The sequence below is a fragment of the Gorilla gorilla genome, chromosome 23 (assembly GCF_029281585.2).
Source record: "Gorilla gorilla gorilla isolate KB3781 chromosome 23, NHGRI_mGorGor1-v2.1_pri, whole genome shotgun sequence".
Lineage (NCBI taxonomy): Eukaryota > Metazoa > Chordata > Mammalia > Primates > Hominidae > Gorilla > Gorilla gorilla.
In genome coordinates this window covers 34,635,025-34,660,163 of record NC_086018.1, presented here as the reverse complement: position 1 = coordinate 34,660,163, position 25,139 = coordinate 34,635,025, and the positions used below count along the sequence as shown (strand labels likewise).

Below are 25,139 nucleotides of genomic sequence, written 5' to 3'. Positions count from 1 at the left end.
TCTTGGATAGGTTGATCTCCCTGGCATTTAGATCCCTTGCCCGGAAAGGGGTGTAGGTGGTGTCCATCCTCTTTGCATTATAATGCATCCTTAGTGCGATTAACCCTGTGATGGGCCTGGCACCCAGGGACGCTCTCTAGTGGAATGAGTGTAAGCTTTAGAGAAACAAGGACCTTGCTCATCCTGTTCACTGCTGGAGCCCCAGTGTCTAGAATAGTGCGTCTCATCGAGTAGACGATCAATAAGCATTTTTGAATGAATGAATGGGCAGAGAGATGAATGGAAGAATGTCAAAATATGCCTCTCCATTTCTCATTCTGTCTGTGTGTATGGGTGTGTGTGTGTCTGACCCTCTTGGCTCTTAAATCCTTACTATAAACGTTTCAATTATGTTCCTCTCCCCTATATGTACCTTGCAATTCCTGACTCACTAAGTCAGTGGAATTAGGCTTGCATAATATAGGTTTTGCCAGCCACCCTCATGTAATGTCCAGCCATAGGGGAGGAAGGGTGGGAAGACGCATTTAGCCAGGTGGTCCAGAGGGGAGCAGCAAGGTATAAAAACAAAGGTGCTCATTGTTGGTTGTGCTCCTTAATGAACTCAGGTATGTTCCCTCCTAGCCATGATTTATGCTCGTCCCTGCAACCGACAGCCTGGTTCCTTCCGAGCCTCTTCAGGGCATCGGTGCCCTTGGTTAGAAACAGGCCCATGTGATCGAGGCCTGTGTCCTGAATTTCCCTGTCTTCCAGCCCCCCACAGATGGGAGCTGGGTTAGGGCTGCCTTGTTCTTGCCCAGGACACAGCGGGTCCCCATGACGCGGTCCTGCTAGACTCTGAACAGTACCAGGCAGTCATCTGAGGCGCCCAGGGATGCTGAGGACTCTGCGAGCGCTGCAAACTCTTTGGATGTCTGCTTCCCACAGCTTGTGGGAGAGGCCCCCTCGCGACGCATTAATAAAGATTAAAGGTCCCTCTAGTTTCTGTGATCTTCACCATGTCAAAGGGAAAGAGTCGTTTTTCTATCCTTCTCTCTCTGTCATTTATTAATATTGCAGGGTTTTGCTCTAAAAAGAAAAAAACTCAGGATGCCTGGAGAAGATGGGTATTCTGAGCGCTTGAACTTTAATATTGCTTTGTCATTTTATTGCTTGCTTATGTGTGCAGCAGTCATCAGAAATCCAATTTCCCTGAGTATAGAGGGTAGGGGTGGCCCTTTCCTCGAAGTACCCCTTGGCGAAAACCAAAGACCTTTTGACTCGGAGGTCCCCAAGAAGTCTTGGTTCACAAAAAGCAGAACTCCCTAAGTGATCACGCTCAAAGGGGAAAAACAGCTACTGGTCAAATCCGTGTTTTCTGAGCACGTCCTCCATGCCAGGCACCAGACCAGGCACCCACCGTAGACCGACTTGGGCAAGGGTCTCCTCTCAAAGGGCTTGGGCTCCTAATGAGAACTTATCTTAAACCATGGAGGAGGATGGGATCCTGAGATAGTTCACTGAGTTCTGTCTCTCTCTCTGTTTTTTTTTTTTTAACTCTTATTATTCTAGAAACATATCGTGAGTGTTCAAGTTTCATTCAACAACTATTATTTGAATCCCTGTGTGGTGCAGGGCCCCAGTGATACATAGATAACTACGCCAAGGTCCAGTAAAAGAGATGAGTAAAAAGAAGTGCATAACCAGGTGTCCCATGGAGAGCTAAAAAGGACTCATCTGAGTTCAAATCCCGGCTCCTCAACCGTGACACAGAAAAAAATAACATCTACGTTGACGAGTTGTAGGGCAAACTGAATGAAAGAGTGTTTGTAAGGGGCATGCATGGTGCCCAGGAGACAGAAAATGTGGAGTCAGTTTACTCCACGATTACTATGTAGGTGATCACACTCAGGTATAGGTGAGCCCTGGCTAAAGGGGAACCTACCGATAGTGCTTAGGAGGGAAGTCTTCCTGGAGGAGGAGGCACCTGAGTTGAGCCTTAAAGAACACACACAGCTGAGTCAGGCACAGAGAAGGAGACAGACCTTACCGGCAGAGGGAATGCAAAGGCAGAGGCCTGAGTTAGCCTGGCGAGTTTGGGGACAGGTGTGTAATTCATGTCATGATTTCAATGTGTGGGTGGGTGGCAGATAAGAGAAGAGAAGGAAGCAAGGGTCAGGTCAGAAAATGGGATGAAGGAGTGAATGAACCGGCAGATCACTGACCACTCTGCACCTCAGTTTCCCCATCTGTCAAGTGAGGATGTGACCGCTGTAACCGCTTCACAAGATGGCTTAGAATAGCAATGAGTCAGCCAGGCACAGTGGCTCACACCTGTAATCCCAGCACTTTGGGAGGACGAGGCAGGAGGATCATCTGAGGTCAGGAGTTCGAGACTAGCCTGGCCAACATGGCAAAACCCCATCTCTACTAAAAATATAAAAAAATTGGCCAGGTTTGGTGGTGTGTGCCTATAATCCCAGCTACTAGGGAGGCTGAGGCAGGAGAATTGCTTGACCTGGGAGGTGGAGCTTGCAGTGAGCCGAGATCATGCCACTGCACTCCAGCCTGGGCAACAGAGGGAGACTCTATCTGAAAAAAAAAAAAAAAGAATAGCAATGAGTCCATAGGAAGCAGAACCTGTTATCAACACACCAGCCACAAAGCTGCCTTCAAGAGAATATTGCTAGCCCCATTTTCCAGGTGAAGAAACTGAGGCTCAGAAAAGTGTTAAGAGGCTTGGCCAAGGTTCCATGGGAGTGAGGATGGAGACATTGTTCAAATCCAGGCAGCCTGCTTCCCAGGCCCATGAGGCCACCTTGCCTCCAATCCCAGAGCTTTCGTCCTGTGACAGGTTCTGGACAAGGTCCTCCCACAGCTAGGGGACTGTCAGTCTCGGTTTCCCTTTCATTTGTTGACATGCAATGGAGCCCATTACAAAAACTACTCTGCCTTCCACCTCAGATGCTGTGGCCCTTCACCAAGGAGGCCTCCGACAAAACAGATTTGGGATGACAGGATCGCTTAATATGCTCGATGCTCTTAGGAACAGAGCAGGGTTCTGTTTTCAGTGGCACACCCTAGGCCCCACGCGGTTCAAGTCCACATTGAACCTCCTGACATCCCATTCCCATAAGCATGAGAGAAGTTGGATGATTTGTCCCATGTCACTCAGCCCAGAAATGGCCATGATGGGAGGGCAAGTCCACACTTCTCCCACTTCACCGTGCAATCTCCGACTAAGGAGGAAATAAATATGATTCCATCTAACATGTGATCTCAGGAGGCTGCATGTAAATATTGCTCCCCAGGTGCTTGGAGGAGCTACAGAGAGTCACACCCCGTTGGGTACTGCCTCCGATGTACATGGCAGCCTCAGCTCCCCATTTCACTTCCAGACTCCTCTAGAGACTGATAGGAGACTGAATCCAAGCCTGCTCTCAAACGGTGTGCCTGGGAGGGTCTGAGCACTGAGTTGATTGATTTCACGGTAATAGGGCTTAGCACCAAGGAACCTGCCTGCATTCAGAAAGCATGTGCCGGCACTGACACAGGTCATTGGCATCACAGCCAGAAGTCACTGAATGCCCACAGTACACCAAGCCCTGTGCTGGGTACTGCCACTGTATCTCATTTAATCCTGTAACAATCATCTCCATTTTTCACATGAGGAAACTGAGGCACAGAGAAGAGTAAGTCATTTATCCCAAGTCACATAGCTAGTAAAGAAGCCATGATTTAAAAAACTTTAGCAGACTAGGTTGTGAGTGAGGACTGGGATGAGGGAAGGCTCTGGGCTGTTATGGGGCAACCTTGCTTCCACGTTTATCTAACGACCCACACCTCCCAGCCCTGGGTGCTTTCAACTGGGGCACTTTGTGGGTGAGAACTGGGTGAAACAGCCAAGCGCACATGCTGCCCCGCCCCGCCTGCCTCACCTGGGCAAGGTGGGGGGCCAGGCTGGTGGAAGGAAGGCCACCACACTGAAAGTAGCAGTGTCTTTGTGTTGAGGGGAGCTCAGCGCCGTGTGCTCAATTCCTCTTGAATCACATTGGCAAGAATTCCAGGAGCAGCGTGGAGTTGCCTTGTGATTTTCCAAGACAGAAAGTGAGAATGGGCTGGAATAAAACCAGCAATCGAAAGCAGCATCGGAAGGAAAACAATGCTGAAATGTGACATATGCCTGTGCGCGCCTGGCACGGGAGGGCTGAAGCCGGGTGAGCAGCCCGCAGAAGCCACGGTCACGGGCCCGGCTCCACCAGCAACTGCCCCCCAGCAAGGGTAGGGGGATTTCCTGTTTGATTTGGAAGGGAATTTGGCAAATATTTGCTGAGCAGCCCCTACATGGTGCCAAGTTCTGTCATGAGCACTGGGGACGGGAGATGACTCAGGCATCCCTGCCCTGCAAGAGCTCACAGCCTAGTGAGGGACAATGACACATAAACACAGAACCACATACAAGAAGGTGGGACAGGTCTGTGCCAGGGAATGAGAGCTGACCTGGGAGGCCCCGGCTTGTGCGGGTACCAGGAGCAGAGTCGTGGGGGGATTGTCCCCATCTGCTCCCCAGAGGAGGCTGGGCAGTCAGTGCAAGCTGGAAGCCACCAGCCACTGGGCTACTGTCCTCCCTGCAGCTCTGGTGGCAGGGAGCCAAGGCGAATGAGTCAGGCTCTTCTAGGGGACTGCTTACTCAGGCAGCCAGAGTCAAGAGGAGCTGTGAGGGCCTCCTCTCAGGGGTGGCAGGCTGGGGGAGGGGCCGCACAGATATTCAAGGTGTTCCATCTGGCTGCTAAATTCCAGCAGTTGGCACAGGCTGGCATTTGAACACAGGTCTTTCTGATCTCCCAAGCAAAGCCTATCTCAGTACATCAGCATTTCACCTGTGTGCCTGTGTCCCCGCACCATCCCACCCCTGCCATCCCCTCCCTCCCCCGGCCCCAGAATCACCCCAGGTCCTGCTTCTTTGGCCCCACTCCTTCCTGGGGCCAGGTAATCTGCTGCCCCTCAGCCCGGGTCACAGGAGAGAACCTGGGTTTTGAAGCCAGGAAGACTCCACGGCATACCCTTCCTGGATTCGTGAACTTGGGCAAGGTAATTTGCCTCTCTGAGCCTCAGTTTCCTCACATGAAATAAGTAACGTGAAACAGCACAGTGTTCACTGTGGAGCAGCCTTTGACCTGGTTAACACCCTCCTTCCTCTCCTTTCCCGTACCTGAGCATCAGGGTCCCCATGGGGGACAGCCCTCTCCCCACTCCCTGACTCCACATGGCCCTGTCCCAGCCTCTTTTCTGACTTGGTAGGGTCGGAGCTTGTGCTGTGGGAAGACAAGTTGCTGCCCAGGCCCTCACCCACAAGAGGACGGAGCCCCCACCCTCCCGCTTTCCCTTAATAATGCCATAGAAATCTCTCAGCAGGCCTGTGCCTACACCTAGCGGGAAGCAGTTGGTATTTTCAGCCCACACCGTCTTAGGCTTCTAAGGGCAGTCAGTTTCCTACCCACTGTGTAATGTGGTATTTCCTCTTCTGACTCCAATGCTTCTCTTGCCAAGCCACATGCTGGAGTGAAAGGGCGTACATACACTTCGGAGAGCCACCGTCTGGCGCTCCCTCAGCTCCTATAACCTGCACATCCCTTCCTTCCCTCCCAGCGTCATTGCTGTCCCCACCCCAATACCAGGCTCCATCTTATCTTCAGTCTCTGCGGGGAGCCAGTCCTGACCACCTAACCTAAGGAGTCCCTGCCCCCCACACTCTTGCCCTGTCCCCACACCCTGCCTATTCCCCCTGGAGCACTATTGCCATCTGTGATTACATTATGGTTTGTTACTTTGTTCGCTGTCATCATGCCCACAGATTGAAAGCTCCCTGAGGGCAGGAACATTCCTGCTTTGGTCCCTGCAGGGTACCCAGCACCTGGGCAAGGGCTGGATACAGATGTGCTGAATAAAGGAAGGAAGGAATTTAAAAAGAGATGGATGAGGAAGACAGGCTTAAATCCCACCCCAACACTTAGAAGCCCTGAGATAGTAAATTATCTAGCTTCTGAGCTGTATTATCCTTATCTAGAAAATGGGAGAAGTAATAACCACTGGAGCGTTATTTTTAAGGCGTTCTCATGTGTGAAAAGCCCAGCATGCAGTGCGTGCTTCTCTCTGCTCCTCTTCCCTCTCCCAGGCCCCATAGCCTCCCTGATGCCTGTCACTCCCTGCCCTTATTGGCGAGAGGAGGACTTTCCCTTAATCATAAGGTAGAATCTGCCTTGATCTTGGATTCTTGTCTTGATCTAAAGTTCACAGTTCCGGGCAATCTTCCTTCAAGTAAAGACTAGGGTATTTTCCCTCTATACCTGCCCCCACTCAAGTTCATGGGCCATTTTTTTTTTTTCACTCCTGTGGCTTTGTGAGGTCTTTGTTCAGATTTGTTTCCCAGATTGGTTTCTTAACAATGCCCACAGACAACGTCAGCAGCCCTGATGCAAACCAGTACCTGCTGTAATACTTGCTAATGATGCACTTATTATGACAACCTTAGAGGAACATACTGGACAAACCCCCAGAAGTGAAAAGTCTCTAGGCTCATCCCCCAAGACACAAAGCCTGTGCCCACTTCACAGTCTCAGTGAGCCTCTCTACAGCCTCAGACACTCTGGAGAGCTTGGGAGTGAACGGAGATTTTCTTTGCCCCAGCACCATAACCACACTGGGATTTTACTACCTGCCTGGCTCCCTGGGGCTCCAGAGCTCTCTGTGCCTACTCAATATTCTGGAACTACAAGCCTCCACTACCTGAGCCATAGCAAAGGAAACACACAGACCTCACGACACTTTTGCTCATTACACCACTGTCCATTTGCGGGCCAATCTTATTGTATCCAGAAAAAAAAAAAAAGTTCTAGGATTTATAAAAATGAAAACTCTGTACAGGTTTTTGAAAATTATAGGCACAGAGTGTAGATCCAGTGTCCAGCCCTATCCAGCATAGGAATCAAAAGTTTCTTAAGATGAACTCCTCAGTCCAGAGAAGACTTATCCAATAAAAGCAATTCCGGCCCCCGTGTCCTCCAGCCGGGCTCCTGGAGCAACGTGCACACCTCTTCTTCTCCCGGGCAGAGCCCTCCCGAGTCCAGGCCAGGCCCCTCTATCTGACATGGGAGTAGCATGAGCTTTCCAGGGCTGGGACTGTTTTCCTTTGAGGCCGGATTCCATATACCCTTAAGTCTGACCACAAATTATAATCTCCTCTGGTTTCTATCCATTGTGGAACTGAAGACTTGTCTCACTCCTTGGATGCCTGAGTTCTCTTTGTTCAGTTATCCTTCCATGCCCAGAGCCACTGGATCTCTCCAGAAGAAGGCAAAAAGTCAATGTTAATTGTCAACCATTAAGATGCAGACATCTCATCCATATACACAACTATCCCAGCACAATCCTAGCAAACATCAGAGACTGAGGCAGGTGCCACATGGAAGCAACCCAACCACTACCTGAGAGAGCTGTCTGCATTTATTCCACAAATCACTGTCGAGAACTTCTGTGTGCCAGATGCTCTTCCGGGCACTGGGATCCAATCATGGACAGAGCAAACAAAAGTCCTGGCCCTCATGAAGGGCCCTCATTCTACTGGAGATAGGCAGACAACCAATCGATAAATAAAGCAAAATATAGGTCAGCTGGAGCTGAGTGCTGCAGAGAAGAATTAAACAGGAAGGGGGCCAGAGAGCGTTGGCCGAGAACGCCGCCATTTTAAATGGGGAAGCCTAGGATGCATCACTGGGAAAAACCCAAAGAAAGTGAAGGAAAGAGCCATGCTCATGTCTGGGGCAAAGTCGCAAGGCGAAAGTAACAGGAACTTGCTGGGTGCATTTGACGAGGTGCAAGGAGGCCAAAGCCCCTGGAGCAGGTGAGGTCAGGGAGGTAGCAGGGGCCAGAGCAGCTTTTGCTCTGAGCGTCGTGGGAGCTGTTGGAGGACTTTGAGTGGAGGAAAGTCATTTTCTGGCTGGTGGGTAGAGAACACAATGTAGGGGCTGGGGTGAAAGCAGGGAGACCAGTTAGGAGCCCATTACAGCCATCCAGGTGTAAGAAGATGTGGCTTGAATTAGGGGTAGTGAAGGTGGTGATGAGAAGTGGTTGGATTCAGGCTGTGTGTTGAAGGTGAAGCCAACAGGATTTGCTTATTGATTGGATATGGTTCATTAGAAAAAGACAGAAGTCAAAAATGAGCCTGCGTTTGTAGGCCAGCTTAGAATCCTCTACTAACTTACCAATTTACAGTCTTTCCCTTCCCCAAATCATTCATTAGAACCATAACTGCAAGCGCCCAATACCACTTCCTGAAAACATTCATTTCCTAACTTAAATCAGTTTCTAGAAGTCATAAGGTGAGTCTATTTATTAGATTGTTCCATCCTATACTATCTGAATGTCTTCAGTAGCCCTTGGTTATGAACCTAAAGATATTTGAAAATCTTAAGTGGGCCAGTTGCGGTGGCTCACACCTGTAATTCTAGCACTCTGGGAGGCCAAGGAGGGCAGATCACCTGAGGTTAGGAGTTCAAGACCAGGCTGGCCAACATGGTGAAACCCTGTCTTTACTAAAAATAAAAAATTAACTGGGCGTGGTGGCGCACACCTGTAATCCCAGCTACTCAGGAGGCTGAGGCAGGAGAATTGCTTGAACCCAGGTGGTGGAGGTTGCGGTGAGCCGAGATCGCACCACTGCACTCCAGCCTGGGTAACAAGAGTGAAACTCTGTCTCAAAAAAAAAAAAAAAGGAAGAAAGAAAGAAGGAAGGAAGGAAGGAAGGAAGAAAGGAAGAGAAAGAAAGAAAAGAAAGAAAGTCTGAAGTGAACTGCACCCATTGATAGCCTCATTTATTCATTTATTCATTTATTCATTCAGCAAACATTTACTAAATACCTAATGTGTGCCAGCCACCGCAGTCTTAGCTATGGGCTGAATCTATAAAGGGCGATAAAACATAGTTGGTCCCTATTCTGCATAACCTTGAGGCCATGGAAGGGACACAAACATGTAAACTAACAAATTGGCATACAGAGGGGTAAGTACTAAAATAGAACTATGAAGAAGCTAGGGTGGGCACATCAACAAGCTAGCTAATTGCTAGAGGAGTAAAGGCTTCACACAAGGAGGTGACGCTTGATCGAGGCTTTAATTGTTTAACCAAGACCTCAGGTAGAAAAGTTGATATTCTCCTTATAGAAACTATTTTGCCACAAGCCCAGTAGGCTACATTTGTCTAACCTTAACAAATTACAGACCTCCAAGTGGCTCAGTTCTGCAAAGAGTCACATATGAAGAAGTCAAAGAATAATTATAAAGGAATTCCAATCCAAAGTCTACTTATAAGAGCATTGAAAAGGACCCAATTTCTAGCCCACAGAGACATTTCTCACTTCTAGAGCCTCCTCCACCAAACGCCAGACTTCCCCAGCCTGGCCCCAGCATTCTATTTTCCCCCATCCCAAATTACAGCTCCCCTTAGTCAAGATGGACTTGGGTTTCCTCCATCATCCTTTCCCTTTTTTTTTTATGCCTCTCTGCTCCTCTCCACACTTTTCCTGACTCTGCGAAACAAAGATTCAGACACCAGTTTGGCAGAAAACTAAGTTAGGATAGGAACAACAAGAATACGTCCCGAAACATTTGCCTAAAGGAGCTGAGACCTTGTTTTCGATAACTAGAAAAGAAATGTAATAATCTGAAGTTCTAGAAGATCCTCATGAAACTCTTGTAGATGAAGATTGCTCTGACTCCAAAGCAAGTCTGAATTAAATTGCAACTTTTTTTATGTGTCTGAAGTTAAAACACCTCTTCTCAATAGCCTGCCAAATCCAACTTTTGACTCTTAAGAGACACAGCTTTTCCCACAGTCTCTCAAAATATATGTGCCAAGGAGCAGTGTCATAATGAACTTCTTATAAGTATGGGCTTTAAAACTACAAAAAAGGCTGTGCACAGTGGGTCACACCTGTAATTTCAGCACTTCTGGAGGCCAAGGCAGGAGGATCACTTGGGCCCAGGAGTTCAAGACCAGACTGTGCAACATAGGGAAACTCTGTCTCTACCAAAAAAAAACATTAATAAATTAGCCAGGCGTGGTGGCCTACGCAAGTGATCCTATGAAGTTGAGGCTTCAGTGAGCTGTGATCAAGCCACCGCACTCCAGCCCGGGTGAGAATGAGACCTTGTCTTGAAACACACACACACACAACTACAAGAAGAAAGAGAAACATGGAATAAAGTATACCCGCATTCTTAGTACAAACAGATTGAAGAGGGATTAAAAAAAACATTCCTCAAAGAGAAAGATTGGCTCTCTTGAGAATATGGGGAATATAATTTATTTGAGGCAGGTGTGGATTTTGTCCACAGTGGTTGCATATAGGAAAGCTGTGTTACTTTTTTTGTTCTGAAATCAATTAACTCTAACTCTGAAAGTACCCCCCAAATGCGCACATACATAAACACACACACACACACACACACACACACACACACACAGAGAGACACACACACACACACACACAAACACACTGTACTTACCGGAGTAGCAAAAAAAAAAAAAAATCTAACGTCTGTCATGTTTTCAAGAGGATTCTTCCTCTCTCTCTTATAATGTGGGAATCCTGGAGGTCTTACACCATCAAGAACCTCCAAGAAAGGGTCTGTAGTTCTTCAGGTCATCTCTTGCCCATGCCCTCCTGGTCCTGAAGGTCCCACAGGCTTGGACACAGGGGACTGGCCCAGGCTGGGAATCCAGTGCCAGGGTTCCCAGAGATTCCAGAGCCTTCCATGTCTGCAGACACCTGTGGCCTCTGCAGATTGGCTCCCTTGACCCCTCCCAACCCTTGGAACTCTTCTTACTTCAGATCATCCGGCTCTGTTGTTTCTATAAGCCGAGGCTGGACACCACAGCCTCTGGTGTCCAGAGCAGCCCGGCAGGTGCCTGACGGAGGAAGCATTCCATGTGGCAACTGAGGCACACACAGGCCCCCAGCCCGGGCAGCCCCCCCGGTCAGCTCCAGACAACTGAGGCACTGCAGCACTAAGGTTGCTAAATCGTCCAATTTTTCAAAGGAAGCCAAATATTCAAAGTTTTATGTGACATCTCCCAATTTTTCAATGTTAGCAACTCACCCGTTTTTTGTTTTGTTTTGTTTTGTTTTTTTGAGACTGAGCTTCACTCTTGTTGCCCAGGCTGGAATGCAATGATGTGATCTCGGTTCACTGCAACCTCCCCCTCCCGGGTTCAAGCGATTCTCCTGCCTCAGCCTCCCAAGTAGCTGGGATTACAGGCATGGGCCACCATGCCCGGCTAATATTTTTGTATTTTTAGTAGAGATGAGGTTTCTCCATGTTGGTCAGGCTGGTCTCAAACTCCTAACATCAGGTGATCCACCCGCCTCGGCCTCCCAAAATGTTGGGATTACAGGCATGAGCCACTGCACCTGGCTCGAATTTTAAAATAACAACAACAATGTGTAGGCCAATTCTGCTTGCCAAACAAAACATCTCTGTCTTTGCCTACAGCCAAGGGGGACTCCAGCATGGGGACTGTCTTCTGATGGCAACTTTGCATCTTAGCCCTACAGTCCTAATGCCATTAACATGGCCCTGAGAACTCTTCTGCCTCCTTGGGATGGGGTGTGAAAAGTAACTAGAGCAGTGGAGACCCAACCTAAATTAATTGCTCACAGGGTATCTTGCCACAGGTTCTCTCAACCAAGCAACATTGCTGAGCACCTGTTATGTGCTTGGTGGTGGCTTGCTGGGAAATGGGGATGCAAAAATCTCATAGGTGTGGTCCTTTCTGCCCTTACAGTGTCATGGGCAAAAGAGTCATCCATCAAAACAGCACATTGATAACCATATAGTCCGTACTATGATAACACCCACAGAAAACAGGAATATGGGGGTTTTACTCTTACAGTGGATCATGGGAGATTTTGTTCAGGGATTCAGAAAGAGCCTGAGGCCTGAGGGTGAACAAGACCTAAAAGGGGTGAAGGATGTTCTGGAAATAAAGGAAGAAGGGTTTGCATGTGAAAAACAGAAAACATGTTTGCAGGGTGAGAAGAAGGCCCGAGAGACTGTACTGCTGAGAGGGAGGGCTGCAGAGGTAGGCAGGGCCTGGAGACCGAGCTAAAGACCTTGACCATCATCCTAGGCTCCTAGGAAGGAAGCAGTGGGGAATGGCAAGGGAACACATGGGCATGCCTGGAGACCAGCTGGGAAGCAAGTTACAAGGAAGTGCCTACGTAGCCTGGCGGAGAGTGGTGGTAAGAACAAGGAGAGCAGTGGACAGGTTCAACATCTATTTAAGAAACAGGATGGGCACAGTGGCTCACACCTGTAATCTGAGCACTTTAGGAGGCCGAGGCAGGCAGATCACTTGAGGTGATGAGTTTGAGAGCAGCCTGGCCAACACAGTGAAATCCTATCTCTACTAAAAATACAAAAATATTAGCCGGGCATGGTGGCACATGATTGTAATCCCAGCTATTTGGGAGGCTGAGGCAGGAGAATCACTCAAACCTGGTAGACGGAGGTTGCAGTGAGCCGAGATCACACCACTGCACTCCAAACTGGGCAACAGAGCGAGACTCTGTCTCAAAAACAAAAGAAACAAAATAGTTGAAACTTGAATGCAGAGGCCCAGGAGAGGTTGGTAAGTGTCACGGATGACTCCCAGATTTCTGGGTAGTTAACTTGGAGGACTCATTTTTTCAACAAATATTGACTGGGCATCTAGCACGTGCCAACCTCTATTCTAGGCACAGGGGGTTACAGTAATATACAAAAAAAAGACAAATGTTCCTGCCCTCTTGGGGCTCACTTTCCAGTGGGGAGAGACACAGTAACAAAAAAAGTAAAATATATAGCATGTTTCTAGGATCAACTAACATAATTTGCAGGGCCCAGTTCAAAATGAACTCATGGAGCACCTTGTTAGAATAAGAAAATTATTGGCCAGGTTCGGTGGCTCACGCCTGTAATCCCAGCACTTTGGGAGGCCAAGGCAGGCAGATCACTGGAGGTCAGGAGTTCGAGACCAGCCAGGCCAACATGGTAAAACCCCATCTCTACTTAAAACACAAAAATTAGCCGGGCATCGTGGTGGCCATCTGTAATCCCAGCTACTTGGGAGGCTGAGGCAGGAGAATCACTTGAACCTGGGAGAAGGAGGTTGCAGTGAGCCGAGATTGCACCACTACACTCCAGCCTGGGCAACAGAGCAAGACTCTGTCAAAAAAAAAAAAAAAAAAGGAGGAAGAAGAAATTATTAAGAATTTCAAGATAGCAGCACAAAGCGTTAAACCAACTACAAGGTTCTTTTAGGCACAGGGTTTGTGGGACCACACAGTGTTTGCATGCCTAGAATTGAGCCTCACATGCTACGTAGAGACAAGAGCTAAGGAGAAAAAGAAATCAGGAAAGTGGGCTAGAATGTTTCTAGGAAGAGAAGTTTGCAATTTTATATAGAGTGAACAGGGAAGACTTTAGTAAGAAAGTAACATTTGAATAAATACCTGAAGGAGATGAATGACAAAATAATATCTAAAGAACAATAAATAGCAGATATCTAGAGAAAGGTGACTCAGGTAGAGGAAAGCTAACGCAAAGGCCCTGAGGCAGGAGTGTGCCTGTGCTGTTTTACAATGGCAAAGAGGGCCAGACGTGGTGGCTCATGCCTAAAATCCCAGCATTCTGGGAGGCCCAGGCGGAAGGATCACTCGAAGCCAGGAGTTCAAGATCAGCTTGGCCAAAAAAGTGAGACCCCCATCTCTACAAAAAATAAAAATAAATAGAAAGGGCCAGGTGCAGTGGGTCACACCTGCAATCCTAGCACTTTGGGAGGCCAGGGTGGGAGGATTTCTTGTGCCCAGGAGTTTGAGACCAGACTGGGAAACACAGTGAGACCCCCATGTCTATTTTTTTTAAAAAAAAATATTAGCTGGGTGTGGTGGCACATGCCTATAGTCCCAGATATACTTAGGAGGTTGAGGCAGGAGGATTTCTTGAGCCTTGGGAGGTCGAGGCTACAGTGAGCTGGGATCGAAGCACTGCACTCCAGCCTGAGCAACAGAGCAAGACCCCTTCTCAAGAAAAAAAAGTAAAATAGAATGGCAAGGAGGCCAGTGTGGTTGGAGCGAGGCCAGCCAAGCAGAAAGGAGTAGATGATGAGACTAATGAGGTATCAGGGTGAAGGGAGGCATGTCACATGGGGCCTTATAGGCCACTGTGAGGACGTTAGCTTTGACTCTGAGTAAGGTGGGAGTCCCTGTAGGGTTTTGAGCAGAGAAGTGACCTAACTTGACCTGTATTTTAGCATCACTCTTCCGGAGGCTGAGTTGAGAGTTGAGTGAAGAGAGGTTGGCGGCAGGGGGAGAGAGGGCAAGTGCAGAAGCAGAAAGGCAAAGGAGGAGGCCAGTGCCATTGTCCAGGCAGGAGTTGGTGGTGGTGTGGACTGGGATAGCCACAGGAGAGGTGAGAAGTGGACAGTGGTTCTTGAGACACAGTCTGTATTAGTCTGTTCTCACACTGCTGATAAAGACATAGTCAAGACTGAGTAATTTATCAAGGAAAGAGGTTTAATGGACTTACAGTTCCACATGGCTGGGGAGACCTTACAATCACGGTGGAAGACAAAGGAAGAGCAAAGGGATGTCTCACATGGCAGCAGGCAAGAGAGCGTGTGCAGGGGAACTCCCCTTTCTAAAACCATCATATCTCGTGAAACTTATTCACTGTCACAAGAACAGCATGGGAAAAACCCACCCTATGATTCAGTTACCTCCCACTGGGTCCTTCCCAAGACACATGGGAATGATGGGAGCTACAATTCAGGATGAGATTCAGATGGGGACACAGCCAAACCATATCACAGTTTGAAAGTAGAGCTGTTGGCCGGGCGTGGTGGCTCATGCCTCTAATTCCAGCACTGGCTGAGGAGGGCAAATCACAAGGTCAGGAGTTTGAGACTAGCCTGGCTAACATGGTGAAACCCTATATCTACTAAAAATACAAAAAAATTAGCTGGGCATAGTGGCGGGTGCCTGTAATCCCAGCTACTCGGGAGGCTGAAGCAGAAGAATAACTGGAATCTGGGAGGTGGAGGTTGCAGTGAGCCGAGATCACACCACTGTACTCCAGCCCAGGTGACAGAGTGAGACTCCGTCTCAAAAAAAGAAAAAAGAAAGTAGAGCTGTCAGGATTTGCTGGAAACAGGATGTGAATTAGCAAGAAGAGTCGAGGGTGACTCTGAGCTTTCTGGCCTGTGCCTCTGGAAGGATGGAGCTGCCGCGGCAGAAGATTGAGGCCGGGGGAGATTGCGAGCTCAGCGGAGGACATGTCACCATTAAGACATCTGAAGTGATGATGTCGAGTTGGAAAGACCCAAAGTGAGGGCAGAATCTAGATGAGAAAGGCAAAAGCCAACTTGCTGGGGCTTTGCAGGTCATGGAAGGGAGTTCAAATATTTTTCTTGGAGACATGGGAAATCATAGAAGAGTTTTAGGTACAATCTAATTTACTTTCAGAAGACTGCACTGACCATTGAGGGAAGGATGGATGGGAGGGTTGAAAGTGAGAGGCCTTTGCACGGCAGGTTAGAGATAGGGGTTAAGATGGAGATGATGGAATTGGAGAAAAGGGACAGTGTTAAGACAAGACTCGCTGATGGATGCGATATGATCGGTATTGGAGAGAGAAGAAAAAAAGCAAAGAAGATTCCCAGGTTCCCATTTTGAGCAAAGAGGGTTATGGCAGGGCCGTTTACTGAGATGGCAAAGGGAAAATCAAAACTTCAATCAGATAAAGAAATATTTGTTGGATAAAGCTACTTGAGCTGGAAGTGATGAACGGATGTTCACTCACGGGCCCTGGAGAGAGAAGGGTGAAGTAGGAGGTCAGAAGGTAGATAGCTCAAGGCAGAGAGAACCTCACATGTTCCCAGTGTAGACTTGTCTGGGCATTCTGAGTGAGGTTGTGCTGGAATAGGAGAACTGACGGCCGGAGGGCAAGACAAGCTAGAAATGCCGGCAGGAACCTAGCAAGAGAGGGTCGTTTATTTCGTGTTACCCAGAGCAATGGGTGTCTAGGACCTACCACGTTGAATTCTGGGTGATTTCACTGATAAAGAATTGGCAGTATACGATATTACTTTTTCTGTTGCTTAATTTGCAGAGCATATGCTCTTTTTAAATTTTTTATTTGCATTTCATTATGGGCTTCTTGGACACTTGCCATGACTTGATGGAATCATTTTATAAAGAGCTGAATTTATACTGGGTAAAAGATTGCATCATTTCTCAGGTTGATGAGAAGGACTTGCTGGTAGTCGAGCTGGGCAATGTTGTTAACTGGCTGGTGCGCACCTTCCCAAGAACCAAAAAATACATGTTTGAGCATAAACATTTCTCCTCTGGCTTTTGCTTTATTAGACAAAGATCTGACATTTATCCAAGAATCATTTATTCATTCAACAATATTTTTAAATCCTTACTTCATGTCTGAGGAGCCTAAGTGCTGAGGAAAGAGTAGAGAGAAAGCAATCCATTTCCTGCTTTCATGGAGCTTAGACATATACACACGTATGCACACGTGTGCACACACACACACACACAACTACAAACTGTGCTACGCATTGTGAAGGAAAAACACAGGGAGCTAGGAGAGTGTGTGACTCAAGGCTTAACTAGCCTGGAGAGAGAGGGATGACCTGGTAACTAGGTAAAAGGGGAGCAAGGAAAGAGCATTCCAGCCAGAGGCAACAGGGTGTGCAAAGTCCTGAGGTGGGACAGCAAATTGAGATAATGAAGGACCAGGAAGAAAGGCAGAGTAGCTAGAGAAGATTCTCAGAATTGATGTAATCAGATTTGCATTTTTTTTTTTGATATGGAGTTTTTGCTCTGTTGCCCAGGCTGGAGTGCAATGGCATGATCTTGGCTCACTGAAACCTCCACCTCCTGGGTTCAAGTGATTCTCCTGCCTCAGCCTCCCTAGTAGCTGGGATTTTAGGAGCCTGCCACCACACCCATCTAATTTTCATATTTTTAGTGGAGACGGGGTTTCACCATGTTGGCCAGGCTGGTCTCAAACTCTTGACCTCAGGTGATCCACCTGCCTTGGCATCCCAAAGTGCTGGGATTACAGGTGTGAGCCACCTCACCTGGCCCAGATTTGCATTTTAAGTAACCCTTCTGGCTACAATGCCAATAAAAATTGGAGGAGCAAGAGTGACTGAGGGCAGACCTGTGAGGAGGTCACTGCAGGTGTCCAGATGAGAGATGACAATGGCCTGGACCAGGATGGGGAGGAGAGAGAGAGAAGCGGAAGGCTTTTTTTGCAAAGTAAATGAGTAGGACAGATGCAGCTATGTAAGGGACAGCATCCATAAGAACCCAAAATCAAGATATGCCAGAATCATTGGCCTTATTGATCATTTGCAATATGGCTAATCCACTAGAAACAAAAGCCCTCCAGAGCTGTGAGCTGGCAGTGGCTGTATGATTTGAATAAAGAATGTCAATGCCTGCCCCTGTGATCAGACTGCCATCCCACAGGCTATGAGAAAATACAAAGTAAGGGCCCTCACGAAGTGAGCAGGACCTAGCTCATTCATTTATTCTTTCCTTCATTTATTATTATGTGAGAAATCTCAAAACATAAAAAACACTATGGGAGCCCAGAGGAGAGAAGCTCAATGTCTGCAGCTGGGAGGGTGGGGTTGTGGGGAGCCCAGGGGGGAAGAAAAGGGTTGGGGGAAAGCTGATGAGAATCCCAAGCTGAAGAAAAGAGCATACAACTAGAAAATCTAGGAGGTGTTGTGTGACTGGAGCTCAAAGCGTCTGTTGAGGAATAAGAAAATGGCTGTTATTCCAGATACGGGTTTTACATTTTATTCATATAAAGGAGGCAATTATCTGCTCAATTTTACAGACTAAAATAGGCTTCTTGGATTTGATGGGATTTTAAAAAACAAATGTAACTGATTGCAAATCAATTTTTGTGCAGCTATAGATAAAACTTGGCTGAGGAGCTGCTGATAGGAGCAACGATAGCGTTCTTATCTAATTCGGATTTCATCACCACTTGAACAGCTCGCAGACAAGGTCTTGTGTTCTGCCTCTGTGTACTGCTAAATTTTAATTCCAGTGAACTTTTTTTTCAGTATGCCAGGCGTAATGTCACTATCTCAAACTTGAGTTAGGAAGGAGGGTAAGTTTCCTTGGCTAAAGCTCAACAATACCCATAAAATAGTTATTTCTCCATAAAATGGGAAAAAAGAAATACATATCTAACCATGGAAAGATATTTCCCAGATATACGCTTGCTCTTAAATATTTCACAGAAATCTTTACAAAATCAAGTCAAGCCAATATTTTCTATAGCTTTTGGGGTGGGTGAGCTCAGCACATAATTTTAATTGTTCCAGATTATGTCTATCCCCAACTTCCTTTGTGTCTGTTTCAAGCTTTGATTTCAACCTAATGTTGCTCAATCTTTAGCATAAATTAATGTGAAGGATGTTCTATCCAAAAAAGTCTGACTGTATGTAGGTAATTTTATATTAAAATATGCATTTGACTTTTAAAGTTTGGATACACATGGTTGCTTCTTATAATGTTTCTTTTCACATTTGTTTATGGAAATGGGAGTTGAATGAAGGGGAGGGTGCAAAAGTGAAAGAAGAAACCCTTTATGTGCATTTCCCATTATGAGATTCCTGTAGCTCTAGAGATATAATGTTTCCACAAAGTGATTTAGTATCCATAAATGCCAATTTGCAAAGCATTATCCATTGCCGTCAAGGAAGAAAATATATTCTCCCTTTCCCTGCCCAATAAGTAAATTTTGAAAACAATTACAAGCACATGTAATAATAATACAGAAACTAGCATTTCTTTTTTTTCTTTTTTTTTTTTTTTTGAGACAGAGTCTTGCTCTGTCGCCCAGGCTGGAGTGCAGTGGCGCAATCTCAGCTCACTGCAAGCTCCGCCTCCAGGGTACATGCCATTCTCCTGCCTCAGCCTCCCAAGTAGCTGAGACTACAGGCGCACGCCACAACGCCCGGCTAATTTTTTGTATTTTTAGTAGAGATGGGGTTTCACTGTGTTAGTCAGGATGGTCTCGATCTCCTGATCTCGTGATCCGCCCGTCTCGGCCTCCCAAAGTGCTGGAAGAAACTTGCATTTCTACAGCAACTTTCCCTGGAGAAATTCTCGGTTGCTTTGCAAACAGTAATTAATTAGACCCCCTAACATTCCTGTGAGGGAGCCAAGAGGTGTGGGTATGCTTTGAACAACCCCCAACACTGACTCGCTGTCACCTCTGGGGTTGATGAACAGATGTTGTTTAAAAACTGCATAGCACACAGAATTCAACATTTTAGAACGTTAATGAAGGACTTAGAATTCTGAGATGCAACAGAGAATTGGATGTGGTGCAGGCTTTGGTCTTGTTATGTGAATTTGATAGAAGGATGAAAGTAACATACTGTTTTCTATGTCATCTGTCATCACAGCATCCAATGGGACTGCACTTATCCTATGGCATGAAGTAACTCTGCCAGGTTCGTCATCCTGGAGATGACCCCATTACCAAGAAATTTTGCCTTAAGGAATATAACCAACTTTAAAAAAACAAAAACAAAAACAAACAAAAAAAAAACACATATAAGGCTTATTCACCAGGTGCTGTTTTAAGCACTTAGTAACTCATTTGATCCTCACAGCAACTTGTTTTGGGGTCAGTATTATTTTTTATTATTATTATTTCCATTTTACAGGTGAGAAAACTGAGGCATAGAAAGTTTTAAGAAATTTGCCAAAGTCATTCAGCCATGCTACCTCTCAGTATTAGCATTACCTGTTAATCAACTTGAACGCTTACAAATTGGCACATTTTCTCAGCTTGATCATGCAGTTTGTCTTCACAATCTGCTAGAACACTCATGTGATTTACCAGGAGTGGTGAGTCAGTGGCAAGAAGCCAATCTGAAAAGAAAAATAAGCCCCATTTGCTTCAGCACCTTGGAGAGCATCTTCCAACTACTGGCCCAGACAATAGAGCAGCTCTCAAAGACCTAATGAGGTTCTGCTATAAAGGGGTGAGGCTGAGAACAGGAAGACGTCAAGCTAATGGGGATTGTTGCTCCTCCTTTCTCTTACAAAGATCATGCTTTTATGATGACAGAATTAGGTGTAGGATTTTCAGGCCAGTTTTAGCCCAGTTCAGCTGGAGCCTGGGACCTCACAGCTCTGGTTTTCCCATTCTTGGGCTATTGGAATGTCTTGGGCCTAAAAGCAGATGAACTTTATACTTAATATTTAGTCCTCCCGTTGCATATGGGTGTGTCTTTCTTTTTTTCCCCCCCAAATCCCTGCCAGGAGACTATCTTCCAGGGCAATTAAGCTTTCACCGAGGGACCATTGATGTACTTTTTCAGTTTGCCCATAACAGAGGCAGTGAAGTGCATGGTTAGAACAGAGCTCTGAGTTTAGACTGCCTGAGAATTTCTCTCAACTCTGCCATTTTCCAGATGTAACCTTGGGCAAGGTGCTTAGCTTTTTTAAGCCCCAGTTTTTTCATCTGTAAAATGGAGCTAATAATGGTAACTGAGTCATGAGATTGTCCTAAGGCTTAAATAAGGTAATATGGTTAGAAAACACATTTTATCATGAGAAGAAATAGGGACAGTGGTGATGCCCCTTCTTGAGCAATAAGATTTATGTAACTGACATACGTTCCCTCTCTGCTTTGGCTGTCAGGGGGCTTCGGTTGCACAGAGTAACATTAGCAACACTGTGAGATGCTAAGACCTGCCCCTTGGTGTTTCTTTACTTCTCCTCCAGTCCTGACCTTCCCTTCTGAATGGCATATTCTTTGATCCTTTGTTTTGTGATTGTATTATCTGTGTCATTTCAGGTCACTGCACATGATGGATAGATAGATAGATAGATAGATAGATAGATAGATAGATAGATAGACAGACAGACAGACAGACAGACAGATAGGTGTAGATCATTAGAATGTAAGTCCCAAATGAGCAAAGAGTTTTGTCTATTTTGTTCATTTCTATATACCAAAGGACTAGGATAGGGCACAGCACATAGTTGGGGCTTAGGAAATATTTATTGGAGAGAGAGAGAGAGAGACAGAGAAAGAGAGAAGGAAGTAAGAAAAGGAAGGGAGGAAGGAAGGAGAAAGAAAGAAGAGAGAGAAGGAAGGAAGGAAAGAAGGAAAGAAGGAAGGAAAGAAAAAGGAAAGAAGGAGAGAGAGAGTAAGAGAAAAAGAGAGAAAAAGAGAAGGAAGGAAAGAGAAGAGAAAGAGAGAAAGAAGTAAGGAAGGAAAAAGAAGAGAAAGAGAGAAGGAAGGAAGGAAGAAAGGGAGGGAGGGAAGGAAGAAGGGAGGGAGGGAGAGAGGAAGGAAGGAAAGACCTCTCTTGCCAATTTCTTTCTACCATCTGACCACACAACTGTTTCATGGCTTGCTTTGAAAAGATCACTAGACACCCCTTCTTACTTGTCACATCTGCCCATAAGTGATGCTCAAAATAATCTCTTTACTTAAATTTGCTATGGTCACTAACTCAGTAGCTTTGCATCGGTGCTGGGTTAGCTGTCTGCTACCACTATCCTAATTGTCCATGATTACACAAGTCTTTGCCAGGCAAACAAGCTGCAGGAGAAGTTTCAGTGATGATGCTTCTCACAGTGTAGTCTGTCTTTCCCCTGTTGTCTAAGGACAGATGAGGATGCAGGGCAGGAGACTGGTTAGGAAAATTCCTCATGATCAAAATAACCAATCTCGAAATCTCAGTGGTGCAGATCCTTCTCTAAAAGCTAACAGGGCTTTAATGATGCAATAGAAACAACAGTAGTAAAATTAGTTGCAGCAGAAACATGCCCTTCTGACTCAGAGACCCAGTGTGTGGGTAGAGCTGTACCATGTATCTAATGAGGAAATTCCCCTGGGAAGGGCTGGATCCTTCCCTTTGACACAACCAAAGGCTTCAGCACTGCTAGGTACTTGTGACAGATTATTAGGCAATATGAATGCATTGGGGGTGGAGTGGAAGAAACGGTCAAATCCCCATCCAGAGCACAGCAGCTAACACAGCTTCCAAACCCTCTCCAGCTGAATTCAACTAGCATTTATTGAGTGCTTACTATGTGCCATGGCCAGATAATTATTGGGTGTGTCCAATTTCCAGGCATTTGATTTTAAGAACTGGAAAAGATGCTTATACATGCCCCTCTCTCCCCAGCCTCCTCCCCTCAAGCTAACTGCCTTGGCCTTGAGATCTTTATACCCTCCCAAGTCAGAATCAGCTTCCCCTCCGATTTTTGGAAGGAGTCCAGTCTACCCTCTTCTCTCTCTCAGCAGGGATCGTATAAACAGCAATTCCAACCGGGCAGGGAGCGCTTGTCTTTCATTCCCTTCAGGAGCTCTCCCAGCTCTGGTCTTGTTAGAAGGATCTCACATTGGAAGTCTCCCTGGGAATAAACACATGTTTCTGATAATGCTAAAGATTAAGCCAATGAAATAAAAATTCATTTCTGAGACATAAACAGTAAATGACCAGGATTTTCCACAGAAATATTGGCATAGGCTCGACAACCCTCAAGTTGACAGTAATTTGCTGCCGTGTGCCAGGCAAGTCCTGAAGTCATTCAATAGACAAGACATCATCAAATACCACATCTAAATTCTGTTCATATTATTAGAATGAAAAGGGTAATGCAATTCAATTGCCTAGAGAATCGTCATACACACAGACCTAAACAGAGCTGGCCAGAGACAAAATTTCTTAGCAAGTGAAGTTTGTCTACAGGGCCCCTGGCTTGCCTTCCTCCACTCTTCCAACCGGACCTTTTCCTTGTACAGGAATCCGGTGTGAATTAAAGTCAATGTGTTGCCCCTCCCAAGGGTATTTGTGTTTTAAATGAACTCTCTAGTTTGATAACAAGGGAATTAAAATTTCACATTTGTCAAATACCTACCATGGGCCAGGCACATTTTCACAAGCATTGTTCATCCTTACTGCCTACTGGGAACTTGTTCATTTGTGCAAGAAACATCTATTGGCTATCTACACTGAGCCAGGCACTGTGCTAGGTACTGGAGATCCAGCAGAGATCAAAAAGATAAAGACCTTCCCCTCGTGGGCTCTGCGGACTAATAGGAAGAAAGAGGCAATCAACAAACAAATGCATAAATGTTTATCAGGTGGTGACAAGTGCTCTGCAGAAAAATAAAGCAGGGCAAGGAGACAGAGAGTGACAGAAAGGGATGCTATAGAAGATAGGGTGGTCGTGGAGGGCTTCTCAGAGGAGGCGGTCATTGAACAGAGCCCTGAAGAAAATCAGCCAAAAGGCATGTTGCTATGTTGAAGACAGGGCATTGCGGTGGGGAGTACTCCAGGTCGAGGGAACAGCAAATGTGTAGGTCCTGCGAGTCCTTGGTGTGCCCCAAGAAGGAGACAGATGGGAGAGAACAGCGTGGATGAGGTGGGGAAATGGAGGAGGCAGGAGCAGGGAAGAAGAGGAGGACAGACACGGAAGGGCTTGTGGGCTGGGATGAGGACTCTGGAATCTAAACTGAGGGACATCAGCAAAGGAGCGACCTTCATTGACTTGGGTTTTCAGAAGCAGGCTCTGGCTGCTGGGTGGACAGGCTGCACAGGAACAAGCGTGGAAAAAAAGAGGCCCTTTGGGAGACAGCTGCAGTGACCTGGGAAGGAGTGAGTGAGGGAAGGTGATGCTGAAGACTCGGGCCCTACCTTCTGCAGTGGGTCTTATGGTTCCCATCCTGCAGGTGAGGAAACCGAGATGCAGAAAGGGTAGGCAGTCAGCCAAGGCCAGCTGGCTAGTAAGCAGCCAAGCGTGAGCCCTGCAGGCTGTCCAGCTGCAGAGGCCCGCCTCCTAGCCCCTGCCACAAGCTTCCCGTGACCATGCGGAGAGATGCACTGCTCCTCCGTGAAGGAAACTTACTCCTCAGAGAGCAGGAAGAAGGATTTTTGGAGGCTGAGGATTTTTCTGGGCCCTTGTAATCTCCCTCCAGCCCTTGCTTTGAAAGGGTTCCATCAAGAGGAAATATGACAATCGTCAACACTTAACAAGCTTTTTCTGTGGACACAGCAGGCTTCTGAGTCACTCCTGCTTGTCATTGCAGATTCCTCACAACCACCCCTGTGAAGGAGCCGCGATCTTCATTCCCATTCTACACATGAGAAAACTGAGGCACAACTATATTAACTGGCCGGGATGATAGGGCTGGGATATGAACCCTGGAAGTCTGGGTCCCAGAGTCCCTACTCTTGGACATGGTACCATTTCTTCCTTGAAGAGCTGCTCATTTTTGATGTGGTGCTGAATTTCGGACTTGGAGACTGAGGCTCATGCTGCTGATACACACTGAAACTGACTCCCATTGACAGGAACTCGGGAGACACTGGAGAGTTTCCCTGTGGGGGCTAAATGGCCCCTCCTCAAAAAGTGTTGATGGGGGCTTCCTGCCCAGGGTAGAAGACAGATGACAGGGCCTCAGGGTTCCCATCTGTCTCTAGGAAGCCAGTACATCTCTCACTGTGTATCACTGGCTCATCCATCCTTGGGCACAAGCCTTCCAGATGTGGGGAGAGAAGGGTTGAGCAGTCATTAATGAAACCACAGCTGCCAACTCCCAATTTCATTTGATGGATGACTGAGATGTTCCCAACCCTTCAACCTTCCCAGTTTTGAGGGGAAAGGGGTAACCAGAGGAACAGGCTTACAGGGAGAGGACAAGGATACAAACAGAGGTGACACAGGGAGGAGTGGACAGAGGAGGTTGGGTTCCCAGAAGACAAACTGTACCATTCTGGGAAGAAGAGAGGGTGCTGTGTGCCCCTGAAGGGAGAGAGAGAAATGGAGGACACAAATTCACAAAATACTACAATCCCTGACCCACATAAGTCCCTCTTTGCTCTCACCCTTCCCTCTACCCAAAACGCTTTCCCCTCCTGTCCAGATGCCTCCGTGGCACTCAGTTATAAGACCGTCCCTAATACCCGCCACTTCTTAGGAAGAACTGACCTAACTTCCCTTTATGCCCCTTTTGAGTAATCATCATAAACAACAACAAGATCTCTTTATTGA

At 46.8% G+C, this 25,139-nt stretch overlaps 1 protein-coding gene across 1 annotated transcript in view; it reads left to right on the top strand.

The window, feature by feature from the left end:
* The window catches only part of CACNG2 (calcium voltage-gated channel auxiliary subunit gamma 2), a 142,286-nt gene that overhangs the window by 38,811 nt on the left and 78,336 nt on the right, over nt 1-25,139 (top strand). The gene's annotated exons all lie outside the window — the stretch shown is intronic.